At 41.9% G+C, this 16,888-nt stretch overlaps 1 long non-coding RNA gene across 1 annotated transcript; it reads left to right on the top strand.

The window, feature by feature from the left end:
- Nucleotides 1-105: 105 nt before the first annotated feature.
- Nucleotides 106-16,888, top strand: LOC118907877 (uncharacterized). Its single transcript, XR_005023005.2, has 2 exons — nucleotides 106-138; nucleotides 16,128-16,888. It is a non-coding gene; the product is annotated as an uncharacterized LOC118907877 (long non-coding RNA).

Here is a 16,888-nt window from a genome sequence, read left to right as displayed (position 1 = left end):
GCCGCCCCGAGGGTCCGGGTGGGCCGGGGAATCCGCGCTGCCTGCAAGCTTGCAGGGGCGGCTGGTGCTGACGAGCAGGCAGCCGGCCAGACAGGTGCCGGGAGGGGAGGCGGATCTGGCCGGCGTTCGGTCGGTGAGGTGCTTGCTGACATTCTCCGAATTCCGAGTAGAGCTGTTCTCGGCGGAGGAGCAGTGAGAAGGTGGGGAACAGGCCCGCCACACCGGCTGGTTCCTGCTTAGAGAGAGTGACCCAAACGTCACCCCGAACCCAGTAACGCAGTAAAAATCACACCTCCCGACACCAGGACAGCTCCAAGAGCCGAACGTAGCCAAACTCCCCCTGTTCCCTTTGAAACCTAAGCCCATCTGGTGAATATTCAACTCTCTGCTTAAAAAAGACTCCCTGTTGCTCCCTCCGGGGACTCGCTCCGGGTCTGCCCGTGACGCGCTCTGAGGCGTGTGTTACTACCTTTCTCTATATCCTTGTTTTCCGAATTAACTCTTAATGCGCAACTGATGTTTTGCGTCCGCTCTCGAGTCCTTCCTCACAAGCGGGCCAAGGGCCCGTCTCGGAACATCCCTTCGACGACCGCGAAGGGACCCGGCGCACGGAGCTCCCCGGCCTGGGGGAGGCTTGTTCGTCCGCTCGCCCCCCTCCTGGAGGCGGGGTGGCCCAGGGCCGACCCTGCGGATCCGAGGCCTGCGATCGCTGTGAAAGGCGGCTTTAGGGGTGACTGGGATTTAATTCTCTCGCCGTGCGGTGCCCAGAGGGTGGTTCTTCCCCGACTCGGTTACACCCGCACCGACCCCAGCCCCAGTGCTCCAGAGGCACGCCGGGGGATCCGAGGCCGCGCCGCCATGCCGGACCGGGTGGGCGGGGCCAGGGGACGGCGGGGCGGGGCCACCGGAGCCGGGAGGCGGTGCCTGCGTCGGGCGTGCGCGCGGCCGGGCCGCCGTCCCCCTGAGCTGCCTCCGCGCCCTCCGTCGCTGTCGTGCCAGCAGCGGTTTCCGGCGCCCGCCGGCCCCTGCCTGGCCGCCGCCCCTTTGCTTCTCATTTCTATTTTTTCCGCCCTTCTTCCCGGATGCGACGTGAAGATGTATATGAGATGTTTTGTCGCTTAGCCAAAAGGTCTATGGCCCGAGATTTCCCTTGCCCATGTGCTGGGTGTCAGAAAATGATACAGGCCCTTTACTCTGGGGCTGGAGATACAGGTTTTTCCCTCAGGGTCCGCCATCAGAACGGGAAAGTGTCCCCTCTAGCGGCCGCTGTCAGCTTTCAGACACAAATGACGCCCTTAGGGATGGAGGGGGCCTCCCGAGGTCTGGAACTCCAAGGGCGCCCAGCCAAGGGGAAGCCATCCAAGAACGTCGGGCCTAATCACCGGCCGAGGTGCCCGCGGAGGTCTTCAGTCCTACTTCCACCCCCGGGGCGCCAGCGTGGACCCGGCCGTGGGGCGCTGGCTGCAGGGAAGTCACAAGGCAAGCCAGCAACGGCGCTAGGGGACGCCGAGATCCCCTGTCTCCGTTCTTCCCGGAGAGACTTGAGGTCAAAACCCCTCCGGAAGGGAGCCTGACGTGGTTACTCCACTGTTTTTACTGAGGTTGACCTCCTGAAGATGATGGGGACGCCGCCTGAGAATTCCCCTCTGGGCTTCATTCTCAAACATTGGGACAAACTCCCAGTGGACATCCTAAGAGGAAACGTTAATTTTCTGTGATAACAATTAATGGTCCAATGTAAGCTGGAGGATGGGGAAGGCTGGCCTGAGAACGGCAGCTCAGTTGCCTCTGTTGTAGGCGACGGGAAGAATGCTTGGGAATCCCGTATGTCCCGGCCCTTCCTGGGCTGTAGGAGGTGATCCAAACGAGTACAAAAACTGGAGAGGCACCCCTTGGCTTTCAGGCTGAGGAGAAGGCGCAGCAACCCGGGGCCCAACTACTCTGTGCCTTTGCCTGCACCCCCGCGTCGGAAGTCAAGGAAGGCCTAAAACCGGTGACCCTGAGCCCCGGTGGGAACCTAAGGCCACACCTCCTGAGAAATGTAGGCTTATGGCCTTGTGGTTTCCTTATTACAGAAGAACTACATACAGATTTGTGTCTGTTAGTAAACATGTGTTGTGCCTCCTAAAAGATTGTACTACCAAAAAACATGTTTCTAGAAATCACGAAGTATTCTCATAAATTTGCCAATAAAAAAATGCTGGTATAACAGTTCACAATTGCTTACTCTTAGTCTTCACGAAAATTAAGATTTCTAAAAGTGTTCAGTTCTAAATAAAACTTCTTAAAATAATAGGAGAAACATCTCTATATGCAAAAAAAAGGATGTATGCTTTAGGTGGAAAAAAAAAATAGATGTGAGGAATAGAAATATAGTTTGGTGAAAGGTAAAGTAATTTTGTCCTTAAGAGAGGCTGGTTATGTAAAGGGGAAACAGGACAAAATCTAAAATTAAAATGAAAAATTGTAGGAGACTTCTGTAAAAGGAAACTCTGTAAAGGAATTTACTGTGTGGTCACGCTAAGATTAAACAAGTTTTAATATCAAGTACACAGCAAGGTTAGATTTTCTGTTTTTTTAAAAAGACAAAGTTTCCTTAAATTATTGGTATATGCTTAAAATATAAAGAGATTGTAGGATTTTTCTGTTTCATCAAAATAATTTATTGTGCGTGATATCTGACTCAGGTGTTTGAGTACTTAAGAAAATAAAATCTTAGTATTGAAAGAGCTAAATTCATCCTGGATTAAAGATGGCGGCGTGAGAGGAGAGAGAGAGGCTTCCTCCTAAAACTGGATACAATTAGAAAATTTAATTGGCACAACTAATCCTGAGAGAGCAATAGGAGAGAGGATGGTGTCAGACTGTACACAGCTGGAGAAAAGAGCAGACCTCACGGAACGGGGTAATGTACCAGAGCTGTGGCTCCGCAGGACCCGAGACCCTACCCCACCCCAGCTCACCAGCGGGAGGAAGAGAAACAGAGCAGGGAGGGAGTGGAAGGCCTGAGACTGCTGAATGCCTAGCTCCGGAGATCTGCTCTGGGAGCACAAACCTACATTTCATGGTGTTTTCATGAGACTCGCATGACTACCGGGTTGGAAAGTTAATACAGGCAGAGATCCTGGGGAGACTGGGATTCCAAAACCCAGCTACTTGTGGAAAGCAGGGATCCATATCCGGCTGCTCTGGGACAAAAACGTATACCTGTGTGATGGGCCCACTGGCTCAGGCAGTGGAGACAGGCACAGCAGCCAGGAGGCGGGGAACAGCTCTTTCCTACCCCCGGGCACCAGTACCACTCCCCTGCAACCCCCAACATTGCTTCAGGGGCTCAGCAGCTCCAGAATAGAGCTTCTGGACACTAGAGGGCGCCATATACAAACATGAAACGCCAAAGGAACCTTGTCCAGAATAAAATTATTAATACAACTCCTGAGAAAGATTTACATGATATGGACCTCGTGACTCTTCCTGAAAGGGAGTTCAAAATAAAAATCATCAACATACTAATGGAAGTACAGAAAGACATCCAAGAACTCAGGAATGAATTCAGGTCAGAGATCCAATCTTTGAAGAGTACAATGGGGGGTATTACAAGCAGGTTGGATATGGTGGAAGAGACAATAAATGAAATAGAAACTAGAGAAGAGGAATACAAAGAAGCTGAGGCACAGAAAGAAAAAAGGATCTCTAAGAATGAAAGAATATTGAGAGAATTGTGTGACCAATCCAAACGGAACAATATTTGCATTATAGGAATACCAGAAGAAGAAGAGAGAGAGAAAGGGATAGAAAGTGTCTTTGAGGAGGTAGTTGCTGAAAACTTCCCCAATCTGGGGAAGGAGATAGTTTCTCAGGCCATGGAGATCCACAGATCCCTCTACACAAGGGACCCAAGGAAGACAACACCAAGACAAATAGTAACTAAAATGGGAAAGATCAAGGATAAGGACAGACTGTTAAAAGCAGCCAGAGGCAGAAATAAGATCACATACAAAGGAAAGCCCATCAGGATAACATCAGACTTCTCAGCAGAAACCTTACAGGCCAGAAGGGAGTGGCATGATGTATTAAATGCCATGAAGCAGAAGGGCCTGGAACCAAGATTACTTTATCCGGCAAGATTATCATTTAAATTTGAAGGAGGGATTAAACAATTTCCAGATAAGCAAAAGCTGAGAGAATTTACCTCCCACAAACCATCTCTATAGTCTATTTTGGAGGGACTGTTATAGATGGAAGTGTTCCTAAGGTTGAATAGCTGTCACCAGAGGTAATAAAACCACAGTAAAGAAAGTAGAACAGCTAATTATGAAGCAAATGCAAAATTAAATTAACCCCAAAGTCAAACAAGGGATAGACAAAAAGTACAGAATTTGATACCTAATATATAAAGAATGAAGGAGGAAGAAAAAGGAGGAGAAATAGAAAAGAACCTTTAGATTGTGTTTGTAACAGTATACTAAGTGAGTTAAGTTAGACTCTTAGATAGTAAGGAAAGTAACCTGGAACCTTTGGTAACCACGAATCTAAAGCCTGAAATGGCAATAAGTACATACCTATCGATAATCACCCTAAATGTAAATGGACTGAATGCACCAATCAAAAGACATAGAGTCACTGAACGGATAAAAAACAAGACCCATCTATATGCTGCTTACAAGAGACTCACCTCAAACCCAAAGACATGCACAGACTGCATAGACTAAATAAAAGTTAAGGGATGAAAAAAGATATTTCATGCAAACAATAGGGAGAAAAAAGCAGGTGTTGAAGTACTAGTATCAGACAAAATAGACTTCAAAACAAAGAAAGTAACTAGAGATAAAGAAGGACATTACATAATGATAAAGGGCTCAGTCCAACAAGAGGATATAACCATTCTAAATATATATGCACCCAACACAGGAGCACCAGCATATGTGAAACAAATACTAACAGAACTAAAGGAGGAAAGAATGCAAATCATTCATTTTTAGGAGACTTCAACATACCATTCACTCCAAAGGACAGATCCACCAGACAGAAAATAAGGACACAGAGGCACTGAACAACACACTAGAACAGATGGACCTAATAGACATCTATAGAACTTTACATCCAAAAACAACAGGATACATATTCTTCTCAAGTGCACATGGAACATTCTCCAGAATATACCACATACAAGGCCACAAAAAGAGCCTCGGTAAATTAAAAAAGATTGAAATTCTACCAACCAACTTTTCAGAGCACAAAGGTATAAAACTAGAAATAAATTGTACAAAGAAAGCCAAAAGGCTCACAAACACATGTAGGCTTAACAACATGCTCCTAAATAGTCAATGGATCAACAACCAAATTAAAATGGAGATCCAGCAATATATGGAAACAAACAACAACAACAACACTAAGCCCCAACTTCTGTGGGACGCAGCGAAAGCAGTCTTAAGAGGAAAGTATATAGCAATCCAGGCATATTTAAAGAGGGAGGAACAAACCCAAATGAATAGTATAATATCACAATTATCAAAATTGGAAAAAGAAGAACAAATGAGGCCTAAAGTCAGCAGAAGGAGGGACATAATAAAGATCAGAGAAGGAATAAGTAAAATTGAGACGAATAAAACAATAGAAAAAATCAATGAAACCAAGAGTTGGTTCTTTGAGAAAATAAACAAAATAGATAAGCCTCTAGCCAGACTTATTAAGAGAAAAAGAGAATCAACACACATCCACAGAATCAGAAACGAGAAATGATACATCACGACGGACCCAACAGAAATACAAAGAATTATTAGAGACTACTATGAAAACCTATATGCTAACAAGCTGGAAAATCTAGAAAAAATGGACAACATCCTAGAAAAATACAACCTTCCAAGACTGACCAAGGGAGAAACACAAAATCTAAACAAACCAATTATCAGTAAAGAAATTGAAGTGGTAATCAAAAAACTACCCAAGAACAAAACCCCTGGGCCAGACGGATTTACCTCGGAATTTTATCAGACATACAGAGAAGATATAATGCGCATTCTCCTTAAAGTTTTCCAAAAAATAGAAGAGGAGGGAATACTCCCAAACTCATTCTATGAAGCCAACATCACCCTAATACCAAAACCAGGCAAAGACCCCACCAAAAAAGAAAATTACAGACCAATATCCCTGATGAACGTAGATGCAAAAATACTCAACAAAGTATTAGTAAACTGAATTCAAAAATACATCAAAAGCAGGGCATAAATATGCAAAGAAGTAAAAAGCTAACCTTTTCAAACAATAAGGCTTCTCTCTCACTTACCAACTCTACATTTCCCTGTATGGCCCCGGAAGATGACTGGTTAGCCAGAGACGGGTAAGATTCCTCAAGGGAGGAACAACCTAAGACAGGCACAGTCGCAGGGGGGCCATCAGGTGAGAAATTGGGGATCAACAGAGGTGAGGCTTAGAACCTCACCCCCCCTGTTCTGAGAGAAATCTTCTGCATACGTGGATGTTTTATTGCCCTTGTCTAGCTTGGATTAACACATAGTCTACAGGCACACACCTGATCATCTACATTTGCTCTCTTACAACACTAAACTATATTTTCTACCTTTATCTTGTATCTACCTACCACTTCAGCATTTTATTAAAAATAATAATAATAAAGAGAGAAATGTGGTATCCACATATAAATCAAGTATAAAAATCAAATGAATATTCATATTTGAACTGACTGTTTATAGTTCATAATGCATGAGCAAAACTGAAAGTTTCTGTGAACTTTCAGTACTGTTCACCATGTAACTTATTCACTATGTAAGAATTTGTTCTCCATATAAGAACTTGTTCGTTATGCTTCAGAAGATTGGAGACTGATGAAAATTAGGCTTGGGGTGGATTAATGATTGTGCATTGAGCATTGACTCCCCTATACAGAATTTTATTGTTGTTAACAACCATTTGATCAATAAATATGCGAGATGCCCTCTAAAAAATAAAGTACACACTTCCAATTGTAAAATAAATAAGTAACTGGGATGTAATGTATAATATAAGGAATATAGTCAAAATATTGTAACAACTTTGGATGGTAATAGCTGGTAGCTAGAATTGTCATGTATATAAATGTTGAATCACTGTGTTGTACACCTGAAATTAATGTAATACCATGTGTCAACTACCCTACAATAAAAAATAATTATCTAAAAAAAAAATACATCAAAAGGATCGTACACCATGACCAAGTGGGATTCATCCCAGGGATGCAAGGATGGTACAACATCAGAAAACCCATCAACATCATCCACCACATCAACAAAAAGAAAGACAAAAACCACATGATCATCTCCATAGATGCTGAAAAAGCATTTGACAAAATTCAACATCCATTCATGATAAAAACTCTCAACAAAATGGGTATAGAGGGCATGTACCTCAACATAATAAAGGCCATATATGATAAACCCACAGCCAACATTATACTGAACAGCGAGAAGCTGAAAGCATTTCCTCTGAGATCGGGAACTAGACAGGGATGCCCACTCTCCCCACTGTTATTTAACATAGTACTGGAGGTCCTAGCCACGGCAATCAGACAAAATAAAGAAATACAAGGAATCCAGATTGGTAAAGAAGAAGTTAAACTGTCACTATTTGCAGATGACATGATACTGTACATAAAAAACCCTAAAGACTCCTCCCCAAAACTACTAGAACTGATATCGGAATACAGCAAAGTTGCAGGATACAAAATCAACACACAGAAATCTGTGGCTTTCCTATACACTAACAATGAACTAATAGAAAGAGAAATCAGGAAAACAATTCCATTCACAATTGCATCAAAAAGAATAAAATACTTAGGAATAAACCTTACCAAGGAAGTGAAAGACCTGTACCCTGAAAACTATAAGACACTCTTAAGAGAAATTAAAGAGGACACTAACAGATGGAAACTCATCCCATGCTCGTGGCTAGGAAGAATTAATATCGTCAAAATGGCCATCCTGCCCAAAGCAATATACAGATTTGATGCAATCCCTATGAAACTACCAGCAACATTCTTCAATGAACTGGAACAAATAATTCAAAAATTCATATGGAAACACCAAAGACCCTGAATAGCCAAAGCAATCCTGAGAAAGAAGAATAAAGTAGGGGGGATCTCACTCCCCAACTTCAAGCTCTACTATAAAGCCATAGTAATCAAGACAATTTGGTACTGGCACAAGAGCAGAGCCACAGACCAATGGAACAGACTAGAGAATCCAGACATTAACCCAGACATATATGGTCAATTAATATTTGATAAAGGAGCCATGGACATACAATGGCGAAATGACAGTCTCTTCAACAGGTGGTGCTGGCAAAACTGGACAGCTACATGTAGGAGAATGAAACTGGACCATTGTCTAACCCCATATACAAAAGTAAACTCAAAATGGATCAAAGACCTGAATGTAAGCCATGAAACCATTAAACTCTTGGAAGAAAACATAGGCAAAAACCTCTTAGACATAAACATGAGTGACCTCTTCTTGAACATATCTCCCCGGGCAAGGAAAACAACAGCAAAAATGAGTAAGTGGGACTATATTAAGCTGAAAAGCTTCTGTACAGCAAAAGACACCATCAATAGAACAAGAAGGATCCCTACAGTATGGGAGAATATATTTGAAAATGACACATCCGATAAAGGCTTGACGTCCAGAATATACAAGGAGCTCTCACGCCTCAACAAACAAAAAACAAATAACCCAATTAAAAAATGGGCAGAGGAACTGAACAGACAGTTCTCCAAAAAAGAAATACAGATGGCCAACAGACACATGAAAAGATGCTCCACATCGCTAATTATCAGAGAAATGCAAATTAAAACTACAATGAGGTATCACCTCACACCAGTAAGGATGGCTGCCATCCAAAAGACAAACAACAACAAATGTTGGCGAGGCTGTGGAGAAAGGGGAACCCTCCTACACTGCTGGTGGGAATGTAAACTTGTTCAACCATTGTGGAAAGCAGTATGGAGGTACATCAAAATGCTCAAAACAGACTTACCATTTGACCCAGGAATTGCACTCCTAGGAATTTACCCTAAGAACGCAGCAATCAAGTTTGAGAAAGACAGATGCACCCCTATGTTTATTGCAGCACTATTTACAATAGCCAAGAATTGGAAGCAACCTAAATGTCCATCAATAGATGAATGGATAAAGAAGATGTGGTACACATACACAATGGAATACTACTCAGCCATAAGAAAAGGGCAAATCCAATCATTTGCAGCAACATGGATGGAGCTGGAGGGTATTATGCTCAGTGAAACAAGCCAAGCGGAGAAAGAGAAATACCAAATGATTTCACTTATCTGTGGAATATAAGAACAAAGGAAAAACTGAAGGAACAAAACAGCAGCAGAATCACAGAACTCAAGAATGGACTAACAGGTACTAAAGGGAAAGGGACTGGGGAGGATGGGTGGGTAGGGAGGGATAAGGGGGGGAGAAGTAGGGGGGTATTAAGATTAACATGCATGGGGGGGTAGGAGAAAAGGGAGGGCTGTACAACACAGAGAAGGCAAGTAGTGATTCTACAACATTTTGCTATGCTGATGGACAGTGACTGTAAAGGGGTTTATAGGGGAGACCTGGTATAGGGGAGAGCCTAGTAAACATAATATTCATCATGTAAGTGTAGATTAGTGATAGCAAAAAAAAAAAAAAAGAAAAAAAAAAGGGCAGTTCCTGTGTGGTAACCTCCAACGAGTTCTACACAAGGGTATAAAGGGCATATAAAAGTGTAGGCAAAGGGTCTGTTTGTGTTTATACAGAGGATCAAAGCCTAATTGGGCTACCCCGAAAATGAACTAAGATACGATATGAAAAAGAACTTCCAACATCTGCACTCTCTGGAAGACTCATGCCAGAAGATGATCATCAAAAAACCCCAACAAAGATCCACGCACTGCTACAGCTGTAGATGCACTCATCCCACCAGCTCCTGGACTTGCCATGGGAATGAAGAAGGAGATATCTAAGCTGGCCTGTGCATACAGTAAAACAACAAATTTGACTGGATCTTTACTGTTGGAACTCAATCAAGAATTAGGAGAAGTGCAAATTGTAGCGCTCCAAAGTCTTACAACTACAAACTATTTACTGTTAAAAGAACATATGGCATGTGAACAGTCCCCAGGAATGGGTTGTTTTAATTTGTCTGATTTCTCTCAGACTGTTCAAGTTCAGTTGGACAATATCCACCATATCATAGATAAGTTTTCACAAATGCCTAAGGTGCCTAACTGGTTTTCTTGGTTTCACTGCAGATGGCTGGTAATTACAGATATGCTTTGGTTATGTAACTATACTCCTATTATGTTAATGTGTGTGTGCAATTTAAGTAGTAGCTTAAAACCTATACATGCTGAAGTTACTCTACAAGAAGATATGTCAAAGAAATAATCAATCTTCCCATGTTTTCTTCCGCCTGCTACTTCTATAGCTTTTCTTCTTCCTTCCTAATTACAACCCTTAAATAGAATTCGTGCCTCATATCAAATTTACCGAGTATCATAATTCTTCCAAGTGGTAAAGATACCTCAAGACAAATGCTGGGCATAGAAGCCACAGGGCATAAATATGCAAAGAAGTAAGAAGCTAACTTTTTCAAACAATAAGGCTTCTCTCTCACTTACCAACTTCACATTTCCCTGTATGGCCCCGGAAGATGACTGGTTAGCCAGAGACGGGTAAGATTCCTCAAGGGAGGAACAACCTAAGACAGGCACAGTCGCAGGGGGGCCATCAGGTGAGAAATTGGGGATCAACAGAGGTGAGGCTTAGAACCTCACCCCCCCGTTCTGAGAGAAATCTTCTGCATACGTGGATGTTTTATTGCCCTGGTCTAGCTTGGATTAACACATAGTCTACAGGCACACACCTGATCATCTATATGTGCTCTCTTACAACACTAAACTATGTTTTCTACCTTTATCTTGTATCTACCTACCACTTCAGCATTTTATTAAAAATAATAATAATAAAGAGAGAAATGTGGTATCCACATATAAATCAAGTATAAAAACCAAATGAGTATTCATATTTGAACTGACTGTTTAGAGTTCATAATGCATGAGCAAAACCGAAAGTTTCTGTGATGACTGCCCTTGTACTGTTCACTATGTAACTTATTCATTATGTAAGAATTTGTTCTACATGTAAAAACTTGTTTGTTATGCCTCAGAAGATTGGAGACTGACAAAAATTAGGCTTGGGGTGGATTAATGATTGTGCATTGAGCATTGACTCCCCTATACAGAATTTTATTGTCGTTAACAACCATTTGATCAATAAATATGAGAGATGCCCTCACAAAAAAAAGAAAAAAAAAAAGGACAGACTTCCAATGGTAAAATAAATTAGTAACCGGGATGTAATGTATAGCATAAGGAATATAGTCAAGATATTGTAACAGCCTGGTAGGGTGATAGCTGGAACCTAGAATTATGTATATAAATGTTCTACCACTGTGTTGTACACTTGAAACTCATGTAATGTAATACTGTGTGTCAACTACCCTTCAATAAAAAAATAATTATTTAAAAAAAAAAAAAAAAAGAGGACACTAACAAATGGAAACTCATCCCATGTTCTTGGCTAGGAAGAATTAATATTGTCAAAATGGCCATCCTGCCCAAAGCAATATACAGATTTGATGCAATCCCTATCAAATTACCAACAACATTCTTCAACGAACTAGAACAAATAGTTCAAAAATTCATATGGAACCACCAAAGACCCCAAATAGCCAAAGCAATCCTGAGAAGGAAGAATAAAGTGGGGGGATCTCACTCCCCAACTTCAAGCTCTACTACAAAGCCACAGTAATCAAGACAGTTTGGTACTGGCACAAGAACAGAGCCACAGGCCAGTGGAACAGAATAGAGACCCCAGATATTAACCCAAACATATATGGTCAATTAACATATGATAAAGGAGCCATGGACATACAATGGGGAAATGACAGTCTCTTCAACAGATGGTGCTGGCAAAACTGGACAGCTACATGTAAGAGAATGAAACTGGATCACTGTCTAACCCCATACACAAAAGTAAATTTGAAATGGATCAAAGACCTGAATGTAAGTCATGAAACCATAAACCTCTTAGATAAAAACATAGGCAAAAATCTCTTGGACATAAACATGAGTAACTTCTTCATGAACATATCTCCCTGGCCAAGGGAAACAAAAGCAAAAATGAACAAGTGGAACTACATCAAGGTGAAAAGCTTCTGTACAGCAAAGGACACCATCAACAGAACAAAAAGATACCCTACAGTATGGGAGAATATATTCATAAATGACAGATCTGATAAAGGGTTGACATCCAAAATATAGAAAGAGCTCACACACCTCAACAAACAAAAACAAATAATCCAATTAAAAAATGGGCAGAGGAGCTGAACAGACAGTTCTCCAAAGAAGAAATTCAGATGGCCAACAGACACATGAAAAGATGCTCCACATCACTTGTCATCAGAGAAATGCAAATTAAAACCACAATGAGAGATCACCTCACACCAGTAAGGATCGCCGCCATTCAAAAGACAAACAACAACAAATGTTGGCGAGGTTGCGGAGAAAGGGGAACCCTCCTACACTGCTGGTGGGAATGTAAATTAGTTCAACCATTGTGGAAAGCAGTATGGAGGTTCCTCAAAAAGCTCAAAATAGAAATACCATTTGACCCAGGAATTGCACTTCTAGGAATTTACCCAAAGAATGCAGCAGCCCAGTTTGAAAAAGACAGATGCACCCCTATGTTTATCGCAGCACTATTTACAATAGCCAAGAAATGGAAGCAACCTAAGTGTCTACCGATAGATGAATGGATAAAGAAGATGTGGTATGTATACACAATGGAATATTACTCAGCCATAAGAAAAAAACAGATCCTACCATTTGCAACAACATGGATGGAGCTAGAGGGTATTATGCTCAGTGAAATAAGCCAGGTGGAGAAAGACAAGTACCAATTGATTTCACTCATATGTGGAGTATGAGAACAAAGAAAAGCTGAAGGAACGAAACAGCAGCAGAATCACAGAACCCAAGAATGGCCTAACAGGTACCAAAGGGAAAGGGACTGGGTAGGAGGGGTGGGAAGGGAGGGATAAGGGCAGGGAAAAAGGAAGGGAGCCTTATGATTAGCATGTATAATGTGGGGGGGGGCAAAAGGAGGGATGTGTAAGACAGAGAAGACAAGTAGTGAGTCTACAGCATCTTAGTATGCTGACGGACAGTGACTGTAATGGGGTTTGTGGGGGGGACACTTGGTGAAGGGGGAGTCTAGTAACCACAGTGTTCTTCATGTAATTGTAGATTAATGATAATAAAATGAATTTAAAAAGTGCTAAATTTTGCTAACAACTGTGTAACCCTCTATATTTGTCTTTAAAATCTTTTGCTGTTACTTGGGTTCAATGGATAACTAAGCACTGTTTCATAATGACCGATAATCCTACTTAGGCAACTGCCTAAGACTGATTTTGTTATTTTTTATTAACTTCCCCAAATCAAATTCTAAATAAAGTCCCTTTACATCTAGTTAACTCTGAGATTTTCCAGAGGACCCTGGGAACATGTCAAAGGATTTTCTCCTCATAAAGGTGAGTTATTAGCTAATTAGGCTTGTTTATTTGATATATTAAATTATTTAGGAACCTTTTTGAATAAGTGATGCCAAACCTTCTGAGATTATATTTGTGTAAGAATATGGTATTACAATAAATATTCTAGACACTATATAAAACTACTGGAAATCTGATATGTCCTGGTATGATATCACTTGTAAGTGTAGTTATTAAAATGTTATATGTTACAGAAATAACTAAGTTTACTTGTCAATTGCATTATGATGAACTCTCATCTATCTTTAACCATAGCCATTTTTAAGTCTTCTGTCATTTAAGATAGTTATTGTCAGATTCTACAAAAGTGTCTGTCTCACCTGAGGATTTCAGCCCTGGGAAAGTTCACTCTAGATTCGGAGAGACCAAATAACGACAATGGAACATTATAGATAAAAAAGGGTTCATTCTAAGCTTTATTCTCATAGTGGTCGGTTGAGTCCTGGCATCCCATCTGTCTCTGCCTCTGGCTCAGCCTCTGCCCCAGGTTCTGCCCTCGCCTCCAGCCTCTGCTCTCCTGTCTCCTGTTCTCTTGCTCTCTTTTCTAGGCTTTGCACATGGTGGTAGTGGGGGGAGGGGGGCTCTTTTTATAGCAACACAGACAATAAGGGCTTATTTCCAGCACATATACAAGCATGTGCCTGCACAGTAGGCTAAGTATTACATCATTGCACATATAAAATGGGTAGATGAGATTAGGATCAGGTGAGGATCCTGGCCATGGAACTTGCATTTTCCCTACAGTGTCCCTACAAAAAAGCCTCATCTGCAAAAAAGATGGATGGAAAAGACTTGACAATTATAGGTGTCTCTGATGACTTTAAGAATATAAGACCGGGCTGTGTAAGAATATATGAAACTAATGGAGAACGGGATTCAAGCAGAACAAAAACTAGTTACATGAAACTGAGTAAACTGAGATGGATGGTGTTAATTTTTATGACTTTTTGCTTAAAATATTGCCAGTCTTTTAAAAAAATTATATGTTTTTCCACATTTAGGGAAGTTTTTTTCACTAAGATATAATTTACAACAATTTGGAAAATTATACCTTTGTAAGCAAAATAAAACCATTTATCTTTCTCTACCTGATCCCTCCAAAATTTGGAAATTCTCAAAAATTTTTTATGGCAATATATTTATTTGCATAACTTTAGTAAGAATCTGCTCTCTTTATAACAGGGTGCAGTTGAAAACATTGGTTATATTACCAAGGCTTTGACCTGAGTGTCATACTTGTGAGACATGCCCAGATGGCTTTAAGGAACTAAGGTTGACTTTATGGAGCCAATACCCTTGGGAATATTCAGCCTGGTACCTTGCTTACAGAGTTCCCAGCAGCCTCACCATGTGAGTCTGGAAAATCACTTCCTGGTAGGCATAGTGAACTCAGAATACCTTGGGACCTTGAGGAGAGGAATTCACCCACATCTATAGGTATTGCAGGCAAACGCTGACAGCAAAGTTCATGGCTTGGCTTTTCAGCCTTGAAGAGGCCCTTCTGAAAGGTCAATCAAATTCCTTGTGAAAAAGTTCCAGCAGAGCAAATCATAAAGGCATCTGCACGGTCAATCACTATTCTTACTACACTTACGTAAATTATTGGGCCAAGTTTGTTGGACCTAATTTGCAAACAAATATTTATCTCTGATAAAAATGAAGATGATTTAGAAAAAGACTTGTTTCAATAGTGCAACTTTATGCAGTAATCCCATTCATTGTAAACTGGACTCAATCCTGAATTCTTCCGGTTTCCTCAAATATCTGGCTATGAGTCTCCAAACATTTTTCTCCCATCCTTTTAGCTTAAAATTATTAAGAACTAAAGTTACATTTTCTGCCTGAGGCTCTGCATGCTAAATCTAGGTGGTTTAATACGGACTTCAGAAGAATCACCGTGACAGCCCACATTTAGACAATCTTTTTGCCTGTTGCTGTACAAGCTACTCAGATCACCAAAGACATTCAAACTGCAAGGGGGAAAATCTGTCAAATTGTTGCTGCCTGCGCTTGCTCTGTTTGAAGATGCTTGGAGCCTGACGTCTAAAAATTTCACTGGCATTGCCCAGGACTCAGATCCTGGGTTTATGATTTAATCTGAGCATTAACCTTTGTTGCCCTTTCGTTCTTATAGAAACGCCTCTTATGAACTACTGATCACTTACCCAATATAGGCCTAACTTTGGGAGCTCACCTGCAGTACTGCCTCCTGAAATGAGACACAACCAGTGCACTGAGCTGACCTATTCTCAAGGCTGACATTGGTTCAATGAAATAGAAAGCTGTCAGCTTAACGTCCAAATGGTGAAACTTCTTTACATTTCCAAGGAGAGACTGTTTCTGTGCCACCCTAGTGCAGAATCTTGAGGTTGCCCATCTTTATGAAAACAAAATTCAGGAACCCACTACAAAGGTTCCAGCTCCAAGGCATAATGCTCAGACATGATTTCAACCCATCCCTCAAGGTGATAAAGACGCACACCAGAAGCCCCGTGACCTAGCCGCATCCTCCTCTTACGCACCCTCGTCCACCGTGGCCACCGCCGAGACAGCCTCAGGACCTCTCCTCTGCCTGACAGACAGTGAGGAACTGCTGGGCCCAGAGGTCCGACATCGGAGCAGGGCTGCTCCTCACCAGGAAACAGCTGCCAAAGAATGGTTGATGCCCATTTTCTGTTGAAAGATTTCAAGGGTCCACATTTCTTGAGGAGGGAGTGTGAGAGCAGGCACATAGCCAGACCTGAGCTGGGATGGGGGCGGTATTTGGCCGATGTTCACATTCAGCTAGATGCTTGCTTACATTCTATGCATTCTGTGTAAGCAGTTCTCACGGGATGAGGGGAGTGAGAATATAGATAACAGACTGGCCGAAACCGGCTGGTTCCAACATGGTGGAGAAATTGACCCAAATTCCACCCCCAAATCTATTTGCATGGTAAAAATCAATCACACCTCCCTGAATCATTACGGTTCCAAGAAAAACCAAACAGAGCCCAAACCCCCCCACCCCACGTAAGGGTGGAGCAAGCATGAACCCTGAAAAAACTCCATCTGTTCCCTTTGAAACTTAACCCCACTTAGTAAATAGTCATCTCCCTTTGCAGAAAAGGCTCCCTGTTGTTCCCTTCTTCAGCTCTGTCTGGGTCTGCCTGTGCCCCACTCTCAGGCCTGTACTTTGCCTTTCTCAGGATTCTTGTTTTCCAAATAAACTCTTAATGTCCAATCA

The sequence above is a fragment of the Manis pentadactyla genome, chromosome 1 (assembly GCF_030020395.1).
Source record: "Manis pentadactyla isolate mManPen7 chromosome 1, mManPen7.hap1, whole genome shotgun sequence".
Taxonomy (NCBI): domain Eukaryota; kingdom Metazoa; phylum Chordata; class Mammalia; order Pholidota; family Manidae; genus Manis; species Manis pentadactyla.
This window is presented reverse-complemented; position numbering and strand designations above follow the sequence as displayed.